Here is a 16,457-nt window from a genome sequence, read left to right as displayed (position 1 = left end):
AGCCAGCCCGGCAGCTAGGTCCCTGATAAACCAGACTAGTGTTATTCTAGCCAGCCAGGCAGCTAGGTCCCTGATAAACCAGACTAGTGTTATTCTAGCCAGCCAGGCAGCTAGGTCCCAGATAAACCAGACTAGTGTTATTCTAGCCAGCCAGGCAGCTAGGTCCCTAATAAACCAGACTAATGTTATTCTAGCCAGCCAGACAGCTAGGTCCCTGATAAACCAGACTAGTATTATTCTAGCCAGCCAGACAGCTAGGTCCCAGATAAACCAGACTAGTGTTATTCTAGCCAGCCAGGCAGCTAGGTCCCTGATAAGCCAGACTAGTGTTATACTAGCCAGCCAGACAGCTAGGTCCCTGATAAACCAGACTAGTGTTATTCTAGCCAGCCAGGCAGCTAGGTCCCTGATAAACCAGACTAGTGTTATACTAGCCAGCCAGACAGCTAGGTCCCTGATAAACCAGACTAGTGTTATTCTAGCCAGCCAGGCAGCTAGGTCCCTGATAAACCAGACTAGTGTTATTCTAGCCAGCCAGACAGCTAGGTCCAAGATAAACCAGACTAGTGTTATTCTAGCCAGCCAGGCAGGTAGGTCCCAGATAAACCAGACTAGTGTTATTCTAGCCAGCCAGGAAGCTAGGTCCCTGATAAACCAGACTAGTGTTATTCTAGCCAGCCAGACAGCTAGGTGCCAGATAAACCAGACTAGTGTTATTCTAGCCAGCCAGGCAGCTAGGTCCCAGATAAACCAGACTAGTGTTATTCTAGCCAGCCAGACAGCTAGGTCCCTGATAAACCAGACTAGTGTTATTCTAGCCAGCCAGGCAGCTAGGTCCCTGATAAACCAGACTAGTGTTATTCTAGCCAGACAGGCAGCTAGGTCCCTGATAAACCAGACTAGTGTTATTCTAGCCAGCCAGGCAGCTAGGTCCCTGATAAACCAGACTAGTGTTATTCTAGCCAGCCAGGCAGCAAGGTCCCTGATAAACCAGACTAGTGTTATACTAGCCAGCAAGGCAGCTAGGTCCCAGATGAACCAGACTAGTGTTATTCTAGCCAGCCAGGCAGCTAGGTCCCAGATAAACCAGACTAGTGTTATTCTAGCCAGCCAGGCAGCTAGGTCCCTGATAAACCAGACTAGTGTTTTTCTAGCCAGCCAGGCAGCCAGGTCCCTGATAAACCAGACTAGTGTTATTCTAGCCAGCCAGGCAGCTAGGTCCCAGATAAACCAGACTAGTGTTATTCTAGCCAGCCAGACAGCTAGGTCCCAGATACACCAGACTAGTGTTATTCTAGCCAGCCAGGCAGCTAGGTCCCTGATGAATCAGACTAGTGTTATTCTAGCCAGCCAGGCAGCTAGGTCCCTGATAAACCAGACTAGTGTTATTCTAGCCAGCCAGGCAGCTAGGTCCCTGATAAACCAGACTAGTGTTATTCTAGCCAGCCAGACAGCTAGGTCCCTGATAAACCAGACTAGTGTTATTCTAGCCAGCCAGACAGCTAGGTCCCTGATAAACCAGACTAGTGTTATTCTAGCCAGCCAGGCAGCTAGGTCCCTGATAAACCAGACTAGTGTTATTCTAGCCAGCCAGGCAGCTAGGTCCCTGATAAACCAGACTAGTGTTATTCTAGCCAGCCAGGCAGCTAGGTCCCAGATAAACCAGACTAGTGTTATTCTAGCCAGCCAGACAGCTAGGTCCCAGATACACCAGACTAGTGTTATTCTAGCCAGCCCGGCAGCTAGGTCCCTGATAAACCAGACTAGTGTTATTCTAGCCAGCCAGGCAGCTAGGTCCCTGATAAACCAGACTAGTGTTATTCTAGCCAGCCAGGCAGCTAGGTCCCAGATAAACCAGACTAGTGTTATTCTAGCCAGCCAGGCAGCTAGGTCCCTAATAAACCAGACTAATGTTATTCTAGCCAGCCAGACAGCTAGGTCCCTGATAAACCAGACTAGTATTATTCTAGCCAGCCAGACAGCTAGGTCCCAGATAAACCAGACTAGTGTTATTCTAGCCAGCCAGGCAGCTAGGTCCCTGATAAGCCAGACTAGTGTTATACTAGCCAGCCAGACAGCTAGGTCCCTGATAAACCAGACTAGTGTTATTCTAGCCAGCCAGGCAGCTAGGTCCCTGATAAACCAGACTAGTGTTATACTAGCCAGCCAGACAGCTAGGTCCCTGATAAACCAGACTAGTGTTATTCTAGCCAGCCAGGCAGCTAGGTCCCTGATAAACCAGACTAGTGTTATTCTAGCCAGCCAGACAGCTAGGTCCAAGATAAACCAGACTAGTGTTATTCTAGCCAGCCAGGCAGGTAGGTCCCAGATAAACCAGACTAGTGTTATTCTAGCCAGCCAGACAGCTAGGTCCCTGATAAACCAGACTAGTGTTATTCTAGCCAGCCAGGCAGCTAGGTCCCTGATAAACCAGACTAGTGTTATTCTAGCCAGCCAGGAAGCTAGGTCCCTGATAAACCAGACTAGTGTTATTCTAGCCAGCCAGACAGCTAGGTGCCAGATAAACCAGACTAGTGTTATTCTAGCCAGCCAGGCAGCTAGGTCCCAGATAAACCAGACTAGTGTTATTCTAGCCAGCCAGACAGCTAGGTCCCTGATAAACCAGACTAGTGTTATTCTAGCCAGCCAGGCAGCTAGGTCCCTGATAAACCAGACTAGTGTTATTCTAGCCAGCCAGGCAGCTAGGTCCCTGATAAACCAGACTAGTGTTATTCTAGCCAGCCAGGCAGCTAGGTCCCTGATAAACCAGACTAGTGTTATTCTAGCCAGCCAGGCAGCAAGGTCCCTGATAAACCAGACTAGTGTTATACTAGCCAGCAAGGCAGCTAGGTCCCAGATGAACCAGACTAGTATTATTCTAGCCAGCCAGGCAGCTAGGTCATCATCACCAGACTAGTGTTATTCTAGCCAGCCAGACAGCTAGGTCATCATCACCAGACTAGTGTTATACTAGCCATTCAGACAGCTAGGTCCCTGATACACCAGACTAGTGTTATTCTAGCCAGCCAGGCAGCTAGGTCATCATCACCAGACTAGTGTTATTCTAGCCAGCCAGACAGCTAGGTCATCATCACCAGACTAGTGTTCTACTAGCCAGCCAGACAGCTAGGTCCCAGATAAACCAGACTAGTGTTATTCTAGCCAGCCAGGCAGCTAGGTCCCAGATACATCAGACTAGTGTTATTCTAGCCAGCCAGGCAGCTAGGTCCCTGATAAACCAGACTAGTGTTATTCTAGCCAGCCAGACAGCTAGGTCCCAGATAAACCAGACTAGTGTTATTCTAGCCAGCCAGGCAGCTAGGTCCCTAATAAACCAGACTAGTGTTATTCTAGCCAGCCAGACAGCTAGGTCCCTGATACACCAGACTAGTGTTATTCTAGCCAGCCAGGCAGCTAGGTCCCTGATAAACCAGACTAGTGTTATTCTAGCCAGCCAGACAGCTAGGTCAAAGATAAACCAGACTAGTGTTATTCTAGCCAGCCAGGCAGCTAGGTCCCAGATAAACCAGACTATTGTTATTCTAGCCAGCCAGGCAGCTAGGTCCCAGATAAACCAGACTAGTGTTATACTAGACAGCCAGGCAGCTAGGTCCCTGATAAACCAGACTAGTGTTATTCTAGCCAGCCAGGCAGCTAGGTCCCTGATAAACCAGACTAGTGTTATTCTAGCCAGCCAGGCAGCTAGGTCCCTGATAAACCAGACTAGTGTTATTCTAGCCAGCCAGACAGCTAGGTCCCTGATAAACCAGACTAGTGTTATTCTAGCCAGCCAGACAGCTAGGTCCCTGATAAACCAGACTAGTGTTATACTAGCCAGCCAGACAGCTAGGTCCCTGATAAACCAGACTAGTGTTATTCTAGCCAGCCAGGCAGCTAGGTCCCTGATAAACCAGACTAGTGTTATTCTAGCCAGCCAGACAGCTAGGTCCCAGATAAACCAGACTAGTGTTATTCTAGCCAGCCAGGCAGCTAGGTCCCTGATAAACCAGACTAGTGTTATTCTAGCCAGCCAGTCAGCTAGGTCCCTGATAAACCAGACTAGTGTTATTCTAGCCAGCCAGACAGCTAGGTCCCTGATAAACCAGACTAGTGTTATACTAGGCAGCCAGACAGCTAGGTCCCTGATAAACCAGACTAGTGTTATTCTGGCCAGCCAGGCAGCTAGGTCCCTGATAAACTAGACTAGTGTTATACTAGCCAGCCAGACAGCTAGGTCATCATTACCAGACTAGTGTTATTCTAGCCAGCCAGGCAGCTTGGTCCCTGATAAACCAGACTAGTGTTATTCTAGCCAGCCAGACATCTAGGTCCCTGATAAACCAGACTAGTGTTATTGTAGCCAGCCAGGCAGCTAGGTCCCTGATAAACCAGAATAGTGTTATTCTAGTCAGCCAGACAGCTAGGTCCCTGATAAACCAGACTAGTGTTATACTAGCCAGCCAGACAGCTAGGTCCCTGATAAACCAGACTAGTGTTATTCTAGCCAGCCAGGCAGCTAGGTCCCTGATAAACCAGACTAGTGTTATTCTAGCCAGCCAGGCAGCTAGGTCCCAGATAAACCAGACTAGTGTTATTCTAGCCAGCCAGGCAGCTAGGTCCCTGATAAACCAGACTAGTGTTATACTAGCCAGCCAGACAGCTAGGTCCCTGATAAACCAGACTATTGTTATTCTAGCCAGCCAGAAAGCTAGGTCCCAGATTTTATTTATTTATTTTATTTCACCTTTATTTAACCAGGTAAACCAGTTGAGAACAAGTTCTCATTTACAACTGCGACCTGGCCAAGATAAAGCAAAGCAGTGCGATAAAAACAACAACACAGAGTTACATATGGGGTAAAACAAAACAAAAATCAAAAAAATACAACAGAAATACAATTAATATACAGTGTGCAAATTTAGCAAGTTATGGAGGTAAGGCAATAAAATAGGCTATAGTGCAAAATAATTACACCAGACTAGTGTTATTCTAGCCAGCCTAGTGTTATTCTAGCCAGCCAGACAGCTAGGTCCCTGATAAACCAGACTAGTGTTATTCTAGCCAGCCAGGCAACTAGGTCCCAGATAATCCAGACTAGTGTTATTCTAGCCAGCCAGACAGCTAGGTCCCTGATAAACCAGACTAGTGTTATTCTAGCCAGCCAGGCAGCTAGGTCCCTGATAAACCAGACTAGTGTTATTCTGGCCAGCCAGGCAGCTAGGTCCCTGATAAACCAGACTAGTGTTATTCTAGCCAGCCAGGCAGCTAGGTCCCAGATAAACCAGACTAGTGTTATTCTAGCCAGCCAGACAGCTAGGTCCCTGATAAACCAGACTAGTGTTATTCTAGCCAGCCAGACAGCTAGGTCCCTGATAAACCAGACTAGTGTTATTCTAGCCAGCCAGGCAGCTAGGTCCCTGATAAACCAGACTAGTGTTATTCTAGCCAGCCAGGCAGCTAGGTCCCTGATACACCAGACTAGTGTTATTCTAACCAGCCAGACAGCTAGGTCCCAGATACACCAGACTAGTGTTATTCTAGCCAGCCAGACAGATGGTCCAGATAAACCAGACTAGTGTTATTCTAGCCAGCCAGGCAGCTAGGTCATCATTACCAGACTAGTGTTATTCTAGCCAGCCAGGCAGCTAGGTCCCTGATAAACCAGACTAGTGTTATTCTAGCCAGCCAGACATCTAGGTCCCTGATAAACCAGACTAGTGTTATTCTAGCCAGCCAGGCAGCTAGGTCCCTGATAAACCAGACTAGTGTTATTCTAGTCAGCCAGACAGCTAGGTCCCTGATAAACCAGACTAGTGTTATACTAGCCAGCCAGACAGCTAGGTCCCTGATGAACCAGACTAGTGTTATTCTAGCCAGCCAGGCAGCTAGGTCCCTGATAAACCAGACTAGTGTTATTCTAGCCAGCCAGGCAGCTAGGTCCCTGATAAACCAGACTAGTGTTATTCTAGCCAGCCAGACAGCCAGGTCCCTGATAAACCAGACTAGTGTTATTCTAGCCAGCCAGGCAGCTAGGTCCCAGATAAACCAGACTAGTGTTATTCTAGCCAGCCAGACAGCTAGGTCCCTGATAAACCAGACTAGTGTTATTCTAGCCAGCCAGACAGCTAGGTCCCAGATAAACCAGACTAGTGTTATTCTAGCCAGCCAGGCAGCTAGGTCCCTGACAAACCAGACTAGTGTTATTCTAGCCAGCCAGACAGCTAGGTCCCTGATAAACCAGACTAGTGTTATTCTAGCCAGCCAGGCAGCTAGGTCCCTGATAAACCAGACTAGTGTTATTCTAGCCAGCCAGGCAGCTAGGTCCCTGATAAACCAGACTAGTGTTATTCTAGCCAGCCAGGCAGCTAGGTCCCAGATAAACCAGACTAGTGTTATTCTAGCCAGCCAGACAGCTAGGTCCCTGATAAACCAGACTAGTGTTATTCTAGCCAGTCAGACAGCTAGGTCCCAGATAAACCAGACTAGTGTTATTCTAGCCAGCCAGACAGCTAGGTCCCTGATAAACCAGACTAGTGTTATACTAGCCAGCCAGGCAGCTAGGTCCCTGATAAACCAGACTAGTGTTATTCTAGCCAGCCAGGCAGCTAGGACCCTGATAAACCAGACTAGTGTTATTCTAGCCAGCCAGACAGCTAGGTCCCTGATAAACCAGACTAGTGTTATTCTAGCCAGCCAGACAGCTAGGTCCCTGATAAACCAGACTAGTGTTATTCTAGCCAGCCAGGCAGCTAGGTCCCTGATAAACCAGACTAGTGTTATTCTAGCCAGCCAGGCAGCTAGGTTCCCTGATAAACCAGACTAGTGTTATACTAGCCAGCCAGACAGCTAGGTCATCATCAGCAAAATCACACACACGCTAGTCATTTCTATTGAATGTAAAGTAGATGTACAATACAACATTTTAGATGTTGAGTTAAATTAGTGGTTGAACAAGACAAGAAAGAGACAGCTATTGTAACGTGGCTGTCAGTCAAGTCAATGACCTGTGAAGCAACTGTCAGTCAAGTCAATGACCTGTGAAGCGACTGTCAGTCAAGTCAATGACCTGTGAAGCGACTGTCAGTCAAGTCAATGACCTGTGAAGCGACTGTCAGTCAAGTCAATGACCTGTGAAGCGACTGTCAGTCAAGTCAATGACCTGTGAAGCGACTGTCAGTCAAGTCAATGACCTGTGAAGCGACTCAGTCAAGTCATTGACTTGTGTGGTGGATGTCAGTCAAGTCAAGGACTTGTGAAGTGGCTCTCAAACATTTTATTTCATGTATGAATGATCATCATCATCAGTCAAACAGGCAGAACATGGTTGGAACATTCATCAGTCAAACAGGCAGAACATGGTTTGAACAGTCATCAGTCAAATAGGCAGAACATGGTTGGAACAGTCATCAGTCAGAACATGGTTGGAACAGTCATCAGTCAAACAGGCAGAACATGGTTGGAACAGTCATCAATCAAACAGGCAGAACATGGTTTGTACAGTCATCAGTCAAACAGGCAGAACATGGTTTGAACAGTCATCGGTCAAACAGGCAGAACATGGTTGGAAGAGTCATCAGTCAAACAGGCAGAACATGGTTGGAACAGTCATCAGTCAAACAGGCAGAACATGGTTGGAACAGTCATCAGAACATGGTTGGAACGGTCATCAGAACACGGTTGGAACGGTCATCAGAACATAGTTGGAACAGTCATCAGAACATGGTTTTTGTCTGTATTTTGAGTAGGCTGTTAAATTATCGTGAACTTGCTTTTTGTCTTCCCTCATAGAACAGTCAGATTTGTGTAGAACTCTAGAACTCTGCCTGGCCTTCTCTTGTGGTGATGAATGACTGTCAGACTGCCTTCTGACACATCATTTATAAACTCTGTTCTGTTGTGTTCTGTTCAGAGAGGATGGAGAGGAACAGGGGACTACTGTACACCGTAGTACTCACTAGGGGCTTAATTCAATTCAATTAATTTGATCTGTAGCACTGAAGAGCCGTGGTACAAAGCGTTTTAAATTTAAAGGCACTGTTCCAACGTTCATGGAGACTGCATTCACGGTTCAATCGGGACCATGAGTCCTCACAAGGATAGTAAAACATGGAAACTTCGGACAAGTGGGGACATTTTGCTGGTCCTCGTTAGAAAAAAGGCTTTTTAGGCTTAGGGGTTATGTTTAGGTTTATGAGTTAGGTTTAGGTTTAGGAGTTAGGTTTAGGAGTTAGGTTTAGGAGTTAGGGTTAGGAGATAGGGTTAGGAGTTAGGGTTAGGAGTTAGGGTTAGGAGTTAGGAGTTAGGTTTAGGTTTAGGAGTTAGGTTTAGGAGTTAAGTTTAGGAGTTAAGTTTAGGAGTTAGGTTTAGGAGTTGGTTTAGGGTTAGGAGTTAGAAAAGCACTCATCTGACCATATGACATTCTCCCAATCCTCTTCTGGATCATCCAAATGCACTCTAGCAAACTTCAGACGGGCCTGGACATGTACTGGCTTAAGCAGGGGGACACGTTTTGCACTGCAGGATTTGAGTCCCTGGCGGCGTAGTGTGTTACTGATGGTAGGCTTTGTTACTTTGGTCCCAGCTCTTTGCAGGTCATTCACTAGGTCCCCCCGTGTGGTTCTGGGATTTTTGCTCATCGTTCTTGTGATCATTTTGACCCCACGGGGTGAGATCTTGCGTGGAGCCCCAGATCGAGGGAGATTATCAGTGGTCTTGTATGTCTTCCATTTCCTAATAATTGCTCCCACAGTTGATTTCTTCAAACCAAGCTGCTTACCTATTGCAGATTCAGTCTTCCCAGCCTGGTGCAGGTCTACAATTTTGTTTCTGGTGTCCTTTGACAGCTCTTTGGTCTTGGCCATAGTGGAGTTTGGAGTGTGACTGTTTGAGGTTGTGGACAGGTGTCTTTTATACTGATAACAAGTTCAAACTGGTGCCATTAATACAGGTAACGAGTGGAGGACAGAGGAGCCTCTTAAAGAAGAAGTTACAGGTCTGTGAGAGCCAGAAATCTTGCTTGTTTGTAGGTGACCAAATACTTATTTTCCACCATAATTTGCAAATAAATTCATTAAAAATCCTACAATGTGATTTTCTGGATTTATTTTTCTCATTTTGTCTGTCATAGTTGACGTGTACCTATGATGAAAATTACAGGCCTCTCTCATATTTTTAAGTAGGAGATTGGTGGCTGACTAAATACTTTTTTCCCCCACTGTATATAACACAAGACACTGCAATAACCTTCATTAGACTCCAATCAAGTTGTAGAAACATCTCAAGGATGATCAATGGAAACAGGATGCACCTGAGCTCAATTTCGAGTCTCATAGCAAAGGGTCTGAATCCTTATGTAAATAAGGTATTTCTGTTTTTGTTTTTTTATACATTTGCAAACATTTCTAAAAACCTGTTTTTGCTTTGTCATTGTGGGGTATTGTGTGTAGATTGATGAGGACATTTATAAAAAAATATATATTTTAGAATAAGGCTGTAATGTAACAAAACGTGGAAAAAGTCAAGGGGTCTGAATACTTTCCGAATGCACTGTATATCAGTATGTCTAGAACGTGAACTAGATGGGGTATATCAGCATGTCTAGAACGTGAACTAGATGGGGTATATCAGCATGTCTAGAACGTGAACTAGATGGGGTATATCAGCATGTCTAGAACGTGAACTAGATGGGGTATATCAGCATGTCTAGAACGTGAACTAGATGGGGTATATCAGCATGTCTAGAACGTGAACTAGATGGGGTATATCAGCATGTCTAGAACGTGAACTAGATGGGGTATATCAGCATGTCTAGAACGTGAACTAGATGGGGTATATCAGCATGTCTAGAACATGAACTAGATGGGGTATATCAGCATGTCTAGAACGTGAACTAGATGGGGTATATCAGCATGTCTAGAACGTGAACTAGATGGGGTATATCAGCATGTCTAGAACGTGAACTAGATGGGGTATATCAGCATGTCTAGAACGTGAACTAGATGGGGTATATCAGCATGTCTAGAACGTGAACTAGATGGGGTATATCAGCATGTCTAGAACGTGAACTAGATGGGGTATATCAGTATGTCTAGAACATGAACTAGATGGGGTATATCAGCATGTCTAGAACGTGAACTAGATGGGGTATATCAGCATGTCTAGAACGTGAACTAGATGGGGTATATCAGCATGTCTAGAACGTGAACTAGATGGGGTATATCAGTATGTCTAGAACATGAACTAGATGGGGTATATCAGCATGTCTAGAACGTGAACTAGATGGGGTATATCAGCATGTCTAGAACGTGAACTAGATGGGGTATATCAGCATGTCTAGAACGTGAACTAGATGGGGTATATCAGCATGTCTAGAACGTGAACTAGATGGGGTATATCAGTATGTCTAGAACATGAACTAGATGGGGTATATCAGCATGTCTAGAACATGAACTAGATGGGGTATATCAGCATGTCTAGAACGTGAACTAGATGGGGTATATCAGCATGTCTAGAACGTGAACTAGATGGGGTATATCAGCATGTCTAGAACGTGAACTAGATGGGGTATATCAGTATGTCTAGAACATGAACTAGATGGGGTATATCAGCATGTCTAGAACGTGAACTAGATGGGGTATATCAGCATGTCTAGAACGTGAACTAGATGGGGTATATCAGCAGGTCTAGAACGTGAACTAGATGGGGTATATCAGCATGTCTAGAACGTGAACTAGATGGGGTATATCAGCATGTCTAGAACGTGAACTAGATGGGGTATATCAGCAGGTCTAGAACGTGAACTAGATGGGGTATATCAGCATGTCTAGAACGTGAACTAGATGGGGTATATCAGCATGTCTAGAACGTGAACTAGATGGGGTATATCAGCATGTCTAGAACGTGAACTAGATGGGGTATATCAGCAGGTCTAGAACGTGAACTAGATGGGGTATATCAGCATGTCTAGAACATGAACTAGATGGGGTATATCAGCATGTCTAGAACATGAACTAGATGGGGTATATCAGCATGTCTAGAACATGAACTAGATGGGGTATATCAGCATGTCTAGAACATGAACTAGATGGGGTATATCAGCATGTCTAGAACGTGAACTAGATGGGGTATACCAGCATGTCTAGAACGTGAACTAGATGGGGTATATCAGCAGGTCTAGAACGTGAACTAGATGGGGTATATCAGCATGTCTAGAACATGAACTAGATGGGGTATATCAGCATGTCTAGAACATGAACTAGATGGGGTATATCAGCATGTCTAGAACATGAACTAGATGGGGTATATCAGCATGTCTAGAACATGAACTAGATGGGGTATATCAGCATGTCTATAACTAGATGGGGTATATCAGCATGTCTACAACTAGATGGGGTATATCAGCATGTCTATAACTAGATGGGGTATATCAGCATGTCTAGAACATGAACTAGATGGGGTATATCAGCATGTCTAGAACATGAACTAGATGGGGTATATCAGCATGTCTAGAACGTGAACTAGATGGGGTATATCAGCATGTCTAGAACGTGAACTAGATGGGGTATATCAGCATGTCTAGAACATGAACTAGATGGGGTATATCAGCATGTCTAGAACATGAACTAGATGGGGTATATCAGCATGTCTATAACTAGATGGGGTATATCAGCATGTCTATAACTAGATGGGGTATATCAGCATGTCTAGAACGTGAACTAGATGGGGTATATCAGCATGTCTAGAACGTGAACTAGATGGGGTATATCAGCATGTCTAGAACATGAACTAGATGGGGTATATCAGCATGTCTAGAACATGAACTAGATGGGGTATATCAGCATGTCTAGAACATGAACTAGATGGGGTATATCAGCATGTCTAGAACATGAACTAGATGGGGTATATCAGCATGTCTAGAACGTGAACTAGATGGGGTATATCAGCATGTCTAGAACATGAACTAGATGGGGTATATCAGCATGTCTAGAACATGAACTAGATGGGGTATATCAGCATGTCTAGAACGTGAACTAGATGGGGTATATCAGCATGTCTAGAACGTGAACTAGATGGGGTATATCAGCATGTCTAGAACGTGAACTAGATGGGGTATATCAGCATGTCTAGAACGTGAACTAGATGGGGTATATCAGCATGTCTAGAACGTGAACTAGATGGGGTATATCAGCATGTCTAGAACATGAACTAGATGGGGTATATCAGCATGTCTAGAACGTGAACTAGATGGGGTATATCAGCATGTCTAGAACATGAACTAGATGGGGTATATCAGCATGTCTAGAACGTGAACTAGATGGGGTATATCAGCATGTCTAGAACGTGAACTAGATGGGGTATATCAGCATGTCTAGAACGTGAACTAGATGGGGTATATCAGCATGTCTAGAACATGAACTAGATGGGGTATATCAGCATGTCTAGAACGTGAACTAGATGGGGTATATCAGCATGTCTAGAACGTGAACTAGATGGGGTATATCAGCATGTCTAGAACATGAACTAGATGGGGTATATCAGCATGTCTAGAACATGAACTAGATGGGGTATATCAGCATGTCTAGAACATGAACTAGATGGGGTATATCAGCATGTCTAGAACATGAACTAGATGGGGTATATCAGCATGTCTAGAACGTGAACTAGATGGGGTATATCAGCATGTCTAGAACGTGAACTAGATGGGGTATATCAGCATGTCTAGAACGTGAACTAGATGGGGTATATCAGCATGTCTAGAACGTGAACTAGATGGGGTATATCAGCATGTCTAGAACATGAACTAGATGGGGTATATCAGCATGTCTAGAACGTGAACTAGATGGGGTATATCAGCATGTCTAGAACATGAACTAGATGGGGTATATCAGCATGTCTAGAACGTGAACTAGATGGGGTATATCAGCATGTCTAGAACGTGAACTAGATGGGGTATATCAGCATGTCTAGAACGTGAGCTAGATGGGGTATATCAGCATGTCTAGAACGTGAACTAGTAGCATCATCACATGACTCTGAATCAATGTGACCCTGTGAAATAGGAACCACAGTCCTGATGTGGTCTCACCTACAGTAACCCTGTTGCAACACAGAAGCACACACACACACTATCACCATACATTAACCCACATAAGAGCAGATTACACATGTTAAAGAAAAAAAATATTCAATATTTATTTGCTGTATAAACATGTATTGTGTTGGTTTCCATTTAACAATACAATACATAGGGTCAAACATCCTTCAACATCAGGAAGTATCAACTGCCCTGTTGACAGTTTTATCCACATCATATATAGGTGGCATCTTTAAAGAAATGTATGCACACATATAAAACAGATATTGAACGGGTATGAAGATGCATTGTCCAAAAAAATCCCTGAAGATTCCCTCAGTGAGGTAAAGATGATGTCACTTTCCTTTTCTTTCTCCATCTCACAGATCTGGGTCCCAAATGGCCTATTTACCTTATTTCCTATGTAGTGCACTACTTTTTGACCAGAACCGGTAGGGCACTACATAGGAAATAGGGTGCCATTTTGGACGCATTCTCAGTTACCAGGATGTAGCTACAATAACATTTTACAGAAAACATTGCTCCGGTGTTCTGCTAAATATACAAACAGAGAAAAAAACACAAGGTTTCTCGTTCATCGTTACAAAGAGACGGAAAACACATGAAGCAGCTTGAAATCAAGGATTTTATCTTAATAAAATAATAAAAAGCTCTGCAATTAAATACATTTCAACCCTGGGGTGTCCCAAATGGCACCCTATTCTCCCCATAGGGCCCTGGTCTAAAGTAGTGCACTATAAAGGGAATAGGGTACCATTTGGGACGTAGTGTTGGCAAGATAACACAGAGATGTGGGACCCAGGCTAGAAAAACCAAACCAAGCCCTGTACTTTGGACACCCCAGGTGAAGGAAAGGTAGTTTCAGTCCCAAAGCGGAGGTGAAGTTTCCCCAAGGTACATATCTAGGATCAGTTTCATCTCCCCCAATCCTAACCTTAAACCATTAGTGAGGGAAATGCAAACTGACCCAAGGTCAGCGTTTAGAGCAGAGCAGTCAGAGCTGTAGCTGTATTCTGTATTGATGTCTAGAATTCTATAGCTGTATTCTGTATTGATGTCTAGAATTCTATAGCTGTATTCTGTATTGATGTCTAGAATTCTATAGCTGTATTCTGTATTGATGTCTAGAATTCTATAGCTGTATTCTGTATTGATGTCTAGAATTCTATAGCTGTATTCTGTATTGATGTCTAGAATTCTATAGCTGTATTCTGTATTGATGTCTAGAATTCTATAGCTGTATTCTGTATTGATGTCTAGAATTCTATAGCTGTATTCTGTATTGATGTCTAGAATTCTATAGCTGTATTCTGTATTGATGTCTAGAATTCTATAGCTGTATTCTGTATTGATGTCTAGAATTCTATAGCTGTATTCTGTATTGATGTCTAGAATTCTATAGCTGTATTCTGTATTGATGTCTAGAATTCTATAGCTGTATTCTGTATTGATGTCTAGAATTCTATAGCTGTATTCTGTATTGATGTCTAGAATTCTATAGCTGTATTCTGTATTGATGTCTAGAATTCTATAGCTGTATTCTGTATTGATGTCTAGAATTCTATAGCTGTATTCTGTATTGATGTCTAGAATTCTATAGCTGTATTCTGTATTGATGTCTAGAATTCTATAGCTGTATTCTGTATTGATGTCTAGAATTCTATAGCTGTATTCTGTATTGATGTCTAGAATTCTATAGCTGTATTCTGTATTGATGTCTAGAATTCTATAGCTGTATTCTGTATTGATGTCTAGAATTCTATAGCTGTATTCTGTATTGATGTCTAGAATGTCTAGAGTACCACAAAGGAGAGGCCTTGAACAGATGAGCAATAGGACATGATAGATAGATGTAAAAAAAAAACACTGCAAAAGGTGTGTTGATATATTGCAGAGTAAGAAAAACAACCTCGTCTGAAGACCCGTTAAAAGACAATAACATTCATCCCGAATGGTACCCGATTCCCCTCTATAGTGCGCTATTTCTGACCCCAGTAGAGCGCTAAAGTACCGGTAGTGCACTTTATAGGGAACAGGGTGCTATTTCAGCCAATTAGATGTTCGTCATTACCATGTTTGTTTTGATTTATATTATTATTAAAGGGATACTTCAGCATTTTGGCAATGAGGCCCTTTCTCTACTTCCCCAGAGTCAGATGAACTCCTGGATAGCGTTTTAATGTATCTGTGTCCAGTGTGAAGGAAGTTAAAGAGGTAGTTTCGTGAGCCAATGCTAACTAGCGCTAGCATAATGACTGGAAGTCTATGGTATCTGCTAGCATGCTACCTGTTCTTCTTCCTTTGGACCAGTCTCATGTCTCTGTGTCGAGCCTGATGTAGACCATACAAAATAACGCCATAATATATACGCAAAATGGCTGTTCTGTGTACTTGCATAGCAAAAATACGCAAATGTGCGCAGCTCCGGAGTTTGTAACTCGACGCAACTATGCAGGATCGCGATTTTGAGTAACTAATTGTGTTCTTGCGTCGTGTTCTTGTGTACGGTATAAATTAGGCTTTAGAAACCGCCCGGGCCACATACTGTATACCGCTGTATGTGATCAGCTACAGCTTATAACCTCTTATGCCAGCTATAGCTTATAACCTGTTATAACAGCTATAGATATAGCTTATAACAGCTATAGCTTATAACCTCTTATAACAGCTAATGCTAACAACTTTCCTCTCCTCTATATGACCCCACGCTCGAGTCGTACAACTGGTGTACAACACATTTGGTACAACGGGTTTGTGATTACAACAGATAATTTTTTCAGCATGAAGTATTAGAAGAAATATCAATTGTATCACAACCACATGTGTGTCAAATGCGTTGTACATCAGTTGTGCAACCTAAAGGTCTGGATTCAATCTGTATTGCTGAAAGTTCAGCGTGACAGCGTGGTTGAAATGTAAAGGCAGGTAGACAGGCAGGCAGACAGCCGTTATAGCAGTAACAAAACAAAAAAACTGATCTCATCGTCCGTCTTCCAACTGGTAAATAAACATCCAGCAACCTCCCAACTAGGGTTGCAAAATTCCAGTAATTTTCAAAAAATTTACAGGTTTTCCAGATTCCCGGATTTCCTGCTTGTTCCCTCAATCTGGAAATCTCTAAACCAGGATTTTGGGAAAACCTGGAAATGAGAAAAATGTCCAGCCCTATTCCCAACCCTTTCCCTGGGTAGTCACCCACCACCCCACTGTTAGAAAGCACACAGTCCCAAATGGCACCCTATTCCCCAAGTATTGCTCTATGTAGGGCCCTCAACCTCAACTCTGGACCTGGAAGCCAGTTCCACTGTGTCTTTTCATTGTTCCCCTCTAATCAGGGAATGATTTAGTCCTGGGACACCAGGTG

The sequence above is a fragment of the Coregonus lavaretus genome, assembly GCF_964263955.1.
Source record: "Coregonus lavaretus genome assembly, chromosome: 12".
NCBI classification, from domain to species: domain Eukaryota; kingdom Metazoa; phylum Chordata; class Actinopteri; order Salmoniformes; family Salmonidae; genus Coregonus; species Coregonus lavaretus.
The sequence above is the reverse complement of the archived record's forward strand: the minus strand, read 5'-3'. Positions refer to the sequence as shown.